This window comes from Amblyomma mixtum, chromosome 1 (genome assembly GCF_055824585.1).
Source record: "Amblyomma mixtum isolate Tamu chromosome 1, ASM5582458v1, whole genome shotgun sequence".
Classification (NCBI taxonomy): domain Eukaryota; kingdom Metazoa; phylum Arthropoda; class Arachnida; order Ixodida; family Ixodidae; genus Amblyomma; species Amblyomma mixtum.
In genome coordinates this window covers 149,600,601-149,612,995 of record NC_143012.1, presented here as the reverse complement: position 1 = coordinate 149,612,995, position 12,395 = coordinate 149,600,601, and the positions used below count along the sequence as shown (strand labels likewise).

The window sequence follows — 12,395 nt, the reverse complement described above, 5'->3', positions numbered from 1 at the left end:
ACGTCCTATATGCATGCGTAACAATTTTCTGATTTCTAGTAAAACGTTCTATATGTATGTGTTTCAATTTTCTGTGTCTCTCTGTTGCAATTATTGCATGGTAACTCTGTGTTATAACATTGGCTATTCTATAAGTAGGTCCTTGTAGTGTGCGCATATGTGTCAGATTTTGAGTTCACAGTTTGTCAGATATATTTTCTTCGTATTTAGTGTGTATTATCACCTGCGTATTCTCGATGCGCTTCTTTCTTATTCAACAACCAGTGGGCATAAATTCTTCACTTGGCGGTGTGTAGTGCACTGTAATTATCATGAATGAAGAATTAAATTCCCTCTGGCGGTTAAGTGAGGGGCTGACTGAGAAACCACCCGGCACTTTAAAGGAGCTTGCGAAGGTTTTAGTGGACCTTCTGCTTAAATTTGAGTCTGTAACTACGATTATCATAGCCGACATCCAGTCTCTCGAGGCAGATAACAAGGTATCACTGAGCGAACTACAGGAAGTTAAGAATTCAATAACACTCATGAACTCTGTTTCTTTAAGAACTGCGTGTGGACATGCAGAATGTCGTGCAGGACCTGACAGCTGTTAAGAAAGAGCAGGAAGAGCAGCGAAACAACAGTCTGCGACTCCGTAAAGACTGAGCGAAGTACGACGGGAGATAATCTACTTGAAGCAGTATTCCCGAAGAAATAACATTGAGATTAAAGACGTGCACAGTCTGCCGAAGAATCGCTACCTGGCATGATGCTTAAGATAGCCAGCCAATTAAAAACTGACCTTAAGCCAGAGGAAATTGATGTCGTTCTCCGCGTCCCCACCAAAAACAATGATCAATCAAACATTGTCGTCAAGTTCCTCTCTAGAACGGTTCGTGACCGGCTAGTGCAAAAGGAAAAAGACAAAGGCTCACTACGTCAGCCTTGGCATTCCAAGATGACTAGCCAGTGTTCATCAATGGACACTTATGGCTAGAGAACAAGATTCTCCTTGGCAAAGCAATACAGGGCCGGTAGTTCGCATGGGCGGGCAAGATTCTTACTCGGAAAAGCGAAAACTCCCATGATTTTCACATGCCTTGTGATGACGACTCCCAGTAGTTGTTTAATTGTGGTTGAATACTTCATTTTTAACTTCACCTAACTGTTTGTTGCTTTCATGGTTAAACAACAAGTAAGCGATGAATTTAGTAAATGTACATGCTTCTTCTTACCTCATTCTAACATCCGTAGTGCTCTAAAAAACACTGAGTTAGTGTCATCATTTCAATCTGAACATCAGTTTATATTTAATGTTCTTATGGCTCTGTCGGAAACCTGGCTGAAAAAGGATGAAGCAATATTGGTTCCTGGAAGCAACTTTGTATCGAGCCCTAGAAAAGCTGCTCAGCGTGGTGGCGGGGTGGGACTGCTAATTAAATCTACACTACTGTTCCACATTTCACCTTAATGTTTCCCCAAGAACAGAAATGTGGATTCACTGTTTGTCATATTTATTTATTTATTTTATTTATTTATTTTAGCATACTGCTAGCCTCACATTTGAGGCCGTGGCAGGAGAGGGACATCATAAATAAATAAATAAATTCTTTATTTCACTCATGAAGTGAGGGAGTGCGGGAAAGAAAGCTGAAAATTCAGCTTGACTAGTTCCCAGCTCCCCAGAGTACAAAAAAAAATTCAAGAAACAAAAGAAGAGAGGAGAACAAAAAAAAATAATGGCGGAGCGGCATAAGAACAGCACAAATCAAAATACAGAAATGCTTTGTTTACAAAGTCAGATCGACTTGTACAAGGAAAATAAACAAAACAATTCTAATTGAACTGTATGAGACACCGGTGATAAGCGAAAGTACATGCCGGAAAAAGCCCGAAAAAACAAGAACGTTACATAAGTAAAGGAAAGAGACGAAGAAAAACAATGCGCATGAACAGAAAAGCGTTGCTCAAGGAAGGGTACAGCGTACATATGCAGAATGCGAGAAATACACCATCACATGAACGGATTGTTGTCTATGAACAGTAATTTCAGTTCTCTTTTTGAAGTTAACTCGGGAGTGATACCGTTTCTGTAACAGATATTTAACAAGTGTGGTAGCATTCTGTTTATCATTTGTCGTCCATAATCTGTCCTGCACGTTTTTACTAACCAAGGCTGTGTGCTTCTATATTCATAAGCTAGTGTCCTTTTACAAAGAGATGCCAACCGTAATATACACTAAAATAACACAGTTCAAGTAAGTGTAAACACAAAGGCGATCGTAGTCCAGCAAGGCAATATGCATTATACAAAAGCTAAAAGAAAATAGCAAAATAGGAGCAAGTAGCATATTTGAGGACTAGGCACGTGTAAGAAAAAAAAACTAAACAAGAAAAAAAAAACAGAAAAAAAATCGATATTTTGGAATATCGATTGGTGTCATATATAGACCCCCAAACTCGAATATGACTCATTTTCTAGGCGCTATGGACTGCATACTGAGCAGTATAGTTGTTAAACCAATGGACTCTGTTTTAATCACGGCGGTCCTGAGCATTGATGCTTCAACCATCAGCAGCGATTACACATTCTTACTAAAATCATATAACGTCGGAAATTTAATCTCTCATCCAACACGAATCACAGCTACTTCAGCTAATATAATTGATCACGTATTATGCAATAGTACGGGTGATGTCTTAGCCGGTGTGTATGATTCCATTATAGTAGATCAGTCGTCAATTTTATTCTTGCTGCATATTAATCAGAATGCTCCTACGCGAATGAGCCCTGCACCGAAGGCACGAATTCATTAAGAACTCTTGAAAACTGAAATATGCAACTTAAATCTCAATAAAATTTATCATACCAATGTCCATGCTAAATCGTAAAGTTTTACACAGACTTTTGAAGCTGCCATATCGATTTGCACGACGTGCGCTAAACGCAGGTACGAACAGCTTTTGTACCCTTGGAAAAAGCAGAATATACTTGCGGCTGTTAAAGAGAAGATAAATGGTACCACAAGTGGAAGCTTCATAAAGGAAATGTTTATTACCTAAAGCAGTTTAGGAAATCCAGCAATTAGGTAGTGGCTTTAATTCGTAGAATGAGAAAGAATACAACACCATGATAACACAAAAAGCGCAAGGAAACACCGGTAAAATGTGGGAGGTGGTAAATACCTTAATCGGAAAACCAACAAAACAGCACGTAGTACCTGAACTCATTGACTTCAACACCGTTGATATATTTCACAATTATTTCACACACATTAGCACTGAATTAGCAGCACAGTTCCAGCATACCGTGCTCTATTAATGGCCTATGTGCTCATGAGGCTTTTTTACTGCACACCGTTTCCGATTCTCAAATGACAGCCGTCGTAAATAATCTCGCCCCAAGCAAGGCAACAGGGTATAGGGGGATAACTGCGAGAGCACTGAAAGAAAACATTTACCATTTTGCACCAGTCCTCACGACAATAATGAATCATGCCATTTACGAAAGTATTTATCCAGAAACTATGAAAATCGCTAGAGCCATCCCAGTTCACAAACGTGGTGATCGTAATGATACAAGCAGCTACCGCCCAATTCCGGGTCTTAGTATGAATACTACTGTATTCGAAAAACTTTTTGTAAGAAAACTAAGAGACCACCTGGAGAGAACTGAAATGATATCTGAATGTCAACGTGGTTTCAGGAACAACTCTAAATCTACAGCAGTAATGACACTGTCCCAAGAGTTGCGTTCATCCTTGCATAATATTGAAATAGCTGTAGCTTTGTTCCTAGACCTAAAGAAAGTATTTGACACTCTTAATCATTCAATCTTGATGCAAAAGCTGGATCACTACGGTTTTAGGAATTCCATTCTTGCTTTCTTCCCAGGCTACCTTACTAACAGAAAACATCCTCACCTGAAACACTTAAAATCAACTCAACGAACTGTTTGTGCTGGAGTTCCCCAAGGATCAGTTTTAAGCAGGGTGTCGAACCGGAACCGAACCTGAACCCGAAACCGAACCAAACCCAAATTTTTTCGCCATCTTGAAACTGAACCCGAATCGGAACGATTCAAAGGAACTGTTCTGAACCGGTTCGGGACTCCGTTCAGCCGCACTTTTTTTGCAACACTGCGTACTTTTTTTTTTTCATACAAAATCACATGTGCCAGCGAAAGCTGTCTGCGCTAGGCTATGGTAGGCAGATTGAAAATGGCGTCCGGTCTATGCTACAACAAAACTCACTGAAGGGATTCTGGTGTCTAAGAAGAGAGCTAATCAGTGCTTTCGGTAATTCTGAAGCATTGTACGCCAGACTGGTGTGAAATCTTAGGTTTAACAGTATCCCCCTTTCACATGCTTACGTAAAGCTTTAATCGAATTGCTGGCGCTGCTCTAACTCACAAAGCACCGCGTGAGAATGAATGGCTTCCCTTTCTTTCAGTTGTGTAGTATAAATACGTGAAACATAGGTGCAATGACCCAGCCCGTTGTGCAACATTTACTTTCGGATGCATTCCTTGCTTCAGACCGCATATATTGAATAAGACCCCTCACGACGGCTTAGTGGCTTTGGTGCTCGGCTGCTGATGCCAAGGTCGTGGGTTCGATATCGGTGGCGAGGCCACCTTTAGATAGCGGCGAAATGCAAAAACGTGCGTGTACTGTGCGATGTAAGCGCACTTTCAGGAACGCCAGCTAGTCTACGTTAATCTGGAGTCTTCCACTTAACGTTCCTGATAGACTCCGCGTCGTTTTGACACGTTAAACTCCGGATTATTAATATTGTTATTACAAAATCAAGGAAGTACAAATTGGCGCTTTTTTTTTCGAGAATGCGAACATTCTTTGTCGTACGTGACGGAAATAAGCAAGGAAATGCTGGCTTATAGCAGCGGTGGAGATAATTAAAAACATTTTAAAAAATATCACCCCAGCAGCTGTATTGGTCCTAACGTATACTCCGCTAGAAGCCGAAGTAGCTGCAATTGCCCTTGCGCGATCTCCTCCATCAGTGCCACTCCCATATTTAGTGACTCAAAAACCGCGTTCAGAAACTTCGCCAAAGGGAGGACGCATGCCGTCGCCCATAAAATTCTCAAATCCTCTCAGCCCCCCTTTAGGCCCATTCAACTCCTATGGGTCTCCGCGCACGCGGGCCATCCAGGCAACGAAGCCGCCCATGACACCGCTCGATGCGTACGCCAACCGTGCAGGGAAACCGCTGAGCCAGGGAACGCCTAGCTGTGACCGGATGATCACATACCCCGAGATCACTACAGGGAGCAACGACTCCACTATCCTCCGCCTCACAAATCACTCACTAAACCAGAGCAGCTGACGTGGCGCCAGCTACAATCTCGCACCTTTCTCTCCCCCGCCCATTTAGCACTAATGCACGCAGGACTGTTTTCGCCAGGGTGTACCTTATATATGAGGAGCCCCAGATTTAAAGCTGATTTCCACCACATACTCTACATATGCTCCGAGTTGAAGCCGCCATCAGAGTGGCTACTCACTGACTTCGAGCGATGCGAGGTCGCGGTGTCCAGCTCTGGCCCAGCTGTCCAAAAACAGCTGGTGGGCTGGGATTTGGTGGTCGCCAAGCGTCCCCGACTGGGGCCACTTCACGAGGCCAAGAGCCAACTAAAGAATAGTCTAAGATAAGGCTCAGTATTTATTACAGTTTACCACCACCACCTCCGAGCGTCAGTCCTGGAAGCGACGACCTGTGCAGACCCGCGAGACCTGAGCGGTCCCATGCAGTTACTATGTTCAGCAGGCTCGTTGAACTTTTTGTGTTGTAAATATTTAGTGCGCACTGTAGTGTGTGCAGACCTGAGCGCCCAGTGACCACGCGCCGCAGGAGGTGAGTTACCGAGTGGCAGGTGGCATAGAGTTTCTTACTACTACCTAGAGGGAAAGCTGGCGGCGCTGCACTTCAGCCACCATGGACGCTCAAAGCATCATGGGGCGGTGAGCTACTTATTGCGGGACAGTCGTAATTTTTCGAGAACATGGAGTGGCCCTACTGAGACGTTTCATTCCGAAAGCGCTGTTCGTGTGTGCGCAGACGACTTTCGAGCCATGTTTCGAGCGAACGCAGTGTGCAAAACCCATAGTAGTGAAAACGCGATGACACACGACGCCAATAAAAGTTTTTACTTTTCTTAAATGCCATTAAAAACCTCTTATAGTGTTTAAGCAACAACATTTTTTTTAAACATATTTACTTTTAAAAGTGCGCCTGTTAATTACGAAATATTAGTTTTTGTAGTGTTCATTACTGGGCCAATGGGAGAGCTAGCCATCCCTTATTTTGGGCGAACTTTGCACTTAAATGCTTTTCTGCTCGTTTGTTGCAATTTACAGACAGGATATTGAATGTTGGGACATTCTTGATTATCGAATAGCGCTTATTTTTGCATTATTTTTTGGCCAAAAGTTGAAGTTCTGCAGTCGGTAGCTGACCGCCCCATGATGCTTTGAGCGCCCATGGTGGCTGAAGTAATCTCGAGGGGTCTCCATGCAAACTCCCATAGACGGGCTGCCAGCTTTCCCTCTAGGTAATAGTAAGAAACTCTGTGGCAGGTAGTGACAGCGTGGTGGAGGGCTTGCAGATTCTTGGCCGCATGCAAAGGAAGCCCAAGAACTTCGCACTGCGTGACGACAGGAATGGGAGAGCCAGAAAGGTGGAGAGAGACGAATTGGTTGTGTGAGCGCTGGTATGAGGAATGGTTGAGGAGAAGGAGCTCGGATTTTTCAGGAGCAGGAGAGAGGCCAGCAGTGGTGAGAAAGGAGTCGATGAGATCTAGGCCACGTTGCAGGGTGTCCTGTATGTGACCGGGAGAGCCGGACGAACGCCAGAGAGTGATGTCATCGGGTAAAATATATGATGCAGGTCGGGAATTTCAGCTAGCTGTGAGGCGAGAGGGGCCATAGCGAGATTAAAAAGGGTAGGAGGGAGAACAAACAGCACCTCGAGGAGTGCCACGGGTGAGGTGGTGTGGGTCGGACAGATGGGTATCTATCCGAAAGCGAGCCACACGTTTAGAGAGAATGAGCGGATATAAGATTACATACGAGAGTCACAGTCCAGGGAGGCGAGGTGAGAAAGGATGTGGTCGCGGCAAACACCGTCGAAGGTCTTTCGAACATCGACGGTCACAAGTGCGTGAAATTGAGTGGGGGTTGGTGAGAGGAAGGTGTGCTGAAGAATCAGAAACATGTCCTGTTCACAGACGCGGCGTCGGAAGCCAGTGAGAAAATGGCGGAAGAACTCCCTCGCCTCGAGAAAATTAGAGAGGCGAGTCAGAGCCATTCGCTCAAGGGTCTTACCAACGCACGACGTCAGGGAGATTTGGCGGAGGTTAGAGAGAGAGGAAGGTTTGCCCGGCTTCGGAATCATAGAAATGAGGGAGGAAGTCCAGGAGCTCGGCAGGCAGCCGCTGTCCCAGGCCTCATTGTAGGTTTGAAGGAGAAATTCTTTGGCGCAGTCAGGAAGGTTACGAAGTGTGGTGTATGTAATGGCATCCTCACCGAGAGCCGAGCGTGTAGCATTAGTAGCAAGAGCAGATTCGAACTCCCGGAGAGTGAAGGAATGGTCCAGATTGGGGTTAGGTCCGCCCAAGTACACCGGGTAGGAGGGTGCCAGAGGGGGCGGGGGGAACATCGGAGGGAGTCCCCTTAGTGAGAGCTTTAGCTAGAATGGAAGCAAGGGCAGGCTTAGGGCCAAGGAGGGACTTAAAGAGAGACAGTTGAAGTCCCCTCTGGATCTTGTAGAGGGAAATTGGGTTGATGATGATTGTTGAAGGATGCTTGACGTCTTGCAGATTCGAATTGCTCAATCACATTGCTAGAGGGCACTTCTGGAGAGGTTAACTTTTAATAACAATTAATAACACAAAGCAAGATACAAGCAAGGAGAGAACATATTTACACTTGACTGACTCGACGTGACGAAACCAGCCCTCGGTCCTGCCGAAACAGCTGGTTTTAAACCCTATGTCCCGCCCTCGGTGGACAGAATAACCAATCAGGTAACTGCACAAACATCCACCCAATAAATTATTGGAGCAAGGAAAACATCATCAATCAGCAATTCGGAAAGGACAACAGAACCAATCAATGATTGGGGAAAGAAGGTAGCCCATCGCGACAAACACTGTACACATATGTACACTTTCTACCATCACGATTTTGGAGAATTATGCTTTCCTGCTGGGAGCTTCGTGAACACTCTCACTTTCCCATGATGCAGATTATTTCAACGTCCGGTTGACCCAAGTTCAAGGAAAGTCACTTCAACCCATCTGTTCAGCATCGTCACTCCTCATGCCTGCAACTAGCGTGGCAATATCCTGTTGATTACGCTTCAAGCTGTCAACTCTCGCCGCTGCAGACATGGGACAAAAGCCACGCACTGTGACGCGGATCCGCCTCGCTGCAAGCACGTGCACAACAGGATGCGACCTGATATATCCGTCCTTGAAGGGAGTTTGACGTTTCCCGTAATCCTCCGCTATCCGGCGCCCCCTTATCCCGCTGGGTAGCGAGTGTGACTCAACCCCTTCTCTGCAGTTGTGCGGAGGGCACAAGAGAACGAACGTAATGGTCATTCCACTAACGCGAACCAGATGCGGCAAACAATGTACAGCACTGCGAACTTCACTGAGACCATGCGGATCGCGAGTGCAATGCAGAGTCAAGGCCATCACAAAGAGCACTCCAACGAGAGTGCTCGAGGGAGGCGCAGTGGGAGACGATCTCGGCCCGCAGAGCAGTGATCCGGGAGGAAAGTTGGGCATTGTGGGGTTGGGAGCGAAAGGAGCGTTAAAGACGTTTACGGCGACGCCATAAACGGAGAAGGTGAGGATCTGGGTCTGGGATTGGGTGATGAGAGCGAACGCGACGGCTACTGGACGTGAGCGCTGCAGAGATGCGCGACGTCCAGTCGTTGTAGGATTGAAAGGAGTCGGAGGCGAGATTAGTGCGAAAGGCGTGCCAGTCAGTGTGAATAACCGGATGACATCGAGGGATGTGGGAAAGAGAGGTGGTAATATGGATGAGAAAGTGGTCATTCAGAAGAGTTTCGGCTGTCACCTGCCAGTGAAAGGAAAGTGCCGAGTTGCCCACGCGCTGGCCCTCAACAGGGTCTTGTACTCTGCACCCTACGCTTCCTTCACTCAGACTCAACTTGACTCTCTCGAGACTGCCCTTGTGGGCCTCTACAAGGTAGCTCTCAACCTCTCTATCACTACCTCTACCGCTAAGCTCTTTGTCACAGGCCTCTTCCATCCTCTCCATGCTCTTCTCACTCTCAATGGTGACTCGCAGCTTGCTCGGCTTTCCCTTACCCGTCAGGGTCAATGGTTATTGACTCAAGCGGGTATCTCGCCCATTCCAATCTCCCCGTTTACCTCTGCTATTCCCACCCCGGCTCCCCATTTTCGTATCCTCCCCCTCCCGACCAACAAGTTCCCCGTCCTGCACGCCGGCCGTCGTAATGCGGCTGCGCAGCACCATTCCCTTCTCTTTGATGCCCACGGTGTAGCCTACACGGATGCCTCCTTCGTGGCTCCTCGAGGTTCCTGCGGCTGCGCCCTGTACCATCCCCACCTCCCCGCTCCTGAAACCCACACCAGTGGGCTGTATCTACGCCCTCCTGACGCACTGTACCCCCCCCCCCCCCCCCCCCTATCGAGGTCCTCGCCATTGCGCATGCCTCCAGTCATTTGCACTCCTTCCTTTTCTCCAAGAGTACACAGTGTATTCAGACCCACAAGCCTTTATACACCCAGGGACTCCGGAATGTTTTTGGGAGTGGGGGGCAAGTATTGTCTTTGCTTCATCATCATTATCATCAGCCGGACTAGACCCACTGCAGGGCAAAGGCCGCTCCCATATTCCTCCAATTAACCCGGTCGAGTTCTAGCTGCATCCACTTGACTCCTGCAAACTTCTTATTCTTATTACTTATTAATGTTTTAATTCATTGTAGCCGTTTCAATTTTACATAATTGCATCCTCGCGTATTCTACATCGGTATATACTTTAAAATAAGAAATTTCATAATTACTGAAACCTGCGCAGACCGCGCAAGTGAGTAAACGAATTCGAAAGCTGCGAAAAAAATATTTTTAATATTTCTGAATTCGCGCTCGCACTGAAGCAAATATGAAATGATATATTCATGCAAGTAGACATGAAAGTAGGCACTAGGTACAAAGCTATAGTATCGCAGAATGACGAGCTTCAAGGATAGCATGACAAGAGGACGTTGGGCAGGAGAGGTTTTCAAAAGAGGCCGAAGGTTCCAGTTCGTTCTGCCGTTCTAGATACGAACTCTTTCATAACGGCATCCAAATGCAGGTTCGTAACTCTCTTCTTGTGCACGTGGAGGAGGAGAAGGTGTGTCAGCCTCTCTGCGTCATTCGATTGCCCAGAAATGTTTTTACTCTCCTCAGAGCACTGAAAGATCGCTCTCCTGAAGCAGCTGATGCAGGCACAGAAAACACGAGTTGCAGATACCGGACAACCTGGTCCATCATAATACGCATGTCTGCAGACTTCCCCTGCAGAATTTGTAAAATGCGTTCACTTGCGACCGGACCCTCGTCACGCAGGAGCGTTGGGAGAAGCACGAGTTGCGCTGGAAGCCTGCTGATGAAAAAATCTGCAGCGTGTGCTCCTAAAAGCTCATTTAGGTTGTTTGACGCGAAGTTTCGACCTTTAGCAGCGTCAGTTAAAATGCGCTCGAGGCTAATCAGCTGCTCCATGCCAGGCTGTTCAAATCGCCGTCGGATCTCAGTGGTAATACGATAGATAGCGGCAAAAAACTTTTCTCTGTAATGACGCCGTCAAGCGCTGCAAGCTCCTCAGGCTTGTCTGTGAATTGAAGCTTTCTGGGAGGCTGCGAAGCTCTGGGCGCTCGAGGTTCCTTTAGACCTAACTCTGTTGCTCTTGAGCTCATCCGCTGCCATCGGACGTCAAATGAGGCGTCAGACCGCAGCCCTAACAAGCGGTCACAAAGAGCCTCTGCTGCTTCTTTTGCTCCTGCAGTGCGGTAAACTGGGCGTTGAAGCATCCTCGCTAGTTCCTCGCACGGGCCAAACAGGGCTATAGAAGGCTCATGCCCCAATAAAGTTTCGAACTTTTTTAACACTTTCTCATATAATTTTAAGGCTGTCTTGCCGGTTCCAGTGAGAGAGCTTTGAGCTTGCACCAGTTCCTGCAAAGTTGCCTGCACCCTTTCATAGTTCGTCTCAACGAACTTTTCCATTGAATTCACTCTTGCTGTCCACCTTGTTGGACACAGTGGTAGCAGTATGGTGTTCTGCCTAGAACAATCTTGCTCACCGGCATCATTACTCGGGGAAGTACAACGCTCGACTAAACAGTCTTCCTCTTCTTCGATTCGAGTATTGCATTGGAAACATCCTTTATAATGTTGACAGCGTCGCCGATGACATCGCAGTTCCTTGCGACATCCTCGAGTGCCAAGCCTAGGCAGTGGTTACTGCAGTGCACAAATATTGACCGTGGTTCGGTTTGGTTTGGTTTATGGGGTTTAACGTCCCAAAGCGACTGAGGCTATGAGAGACGCCGTAGTGAAGGGCTCCGGAAATTTCGACCACCTGGGGTTCTTTAACGTGCACTGACATCGCACAGTACACGGGCCTCGAATTTCTGACCGTGGTTCAGATTCCGTAATCCTTTTCTGCACGCCAATAAATCTGCCTGCCATATGTTCGCGGCCCCGTCAAAACATTGCCCCCTTAGGTTCTGAAAGTCCAGGTCCCGACGCAAAATCATGCCACTCAAGGCTTTATACAACGTCTCGGCTCTGCTATCTGGTGCATTGTACATGTCAAGAAATTCTTCACGAACTTCCTGCGTTATCCCGTCTACCCAACGCACACAAAATGTGAACTGTTCGTTGCCTGTTACTTCGGTGGTACCGCCAGCAATGATTCCATAAAACGTACTGCATCCAAGGGCGTCCGCAGAATTTTTTGCAGGGGGGGGCCCCGTTGGTGCCCCGGGGGGGGGGGGGGGGGGGGGGTATGTTCGTAGCAAAAAGGCGCTATTTGTGGAGTAAATTTATTTATTTATATATAAATAAAAATTAAACAAAATGCACACATGAAAGAAAAATTACAAACAGCAAATTAAAGCGCGGCTAGGAGAGGTACATTGGAGTTTATCAACGAAGAAACAACTAAAATTAATAAAAAATGCAAAAAGATGCTATATCACTTCGTGGAGAAGAGTGCTTAGTCTTCCTGCATACAGGTTCTCGACTCACCCGGATTGATGACCAGCACACAGCACAATATGTTCGCAAACACGCAACTACAGTCACTCAGTCAGTCTTCCTTGAACAGCAACTGTAGTCGCCTCGGATTT

The 12,395-nt window shown here is 46.5% G+C and overlaps 1 pseudogene; it reads right to left on the bottom strand.

The window, feature by feature from the left end:
• Window positions 1-9,968: 9,968 nt before the first annotated feature.
• Window positions 9,969-10,765, bottom strand: LOC149367939 (uncharacterized; annotated as a pseudogene).
• Between the last annotated feature and the right edge of the window lie 1,630 nt (window positions 10,766-12,395).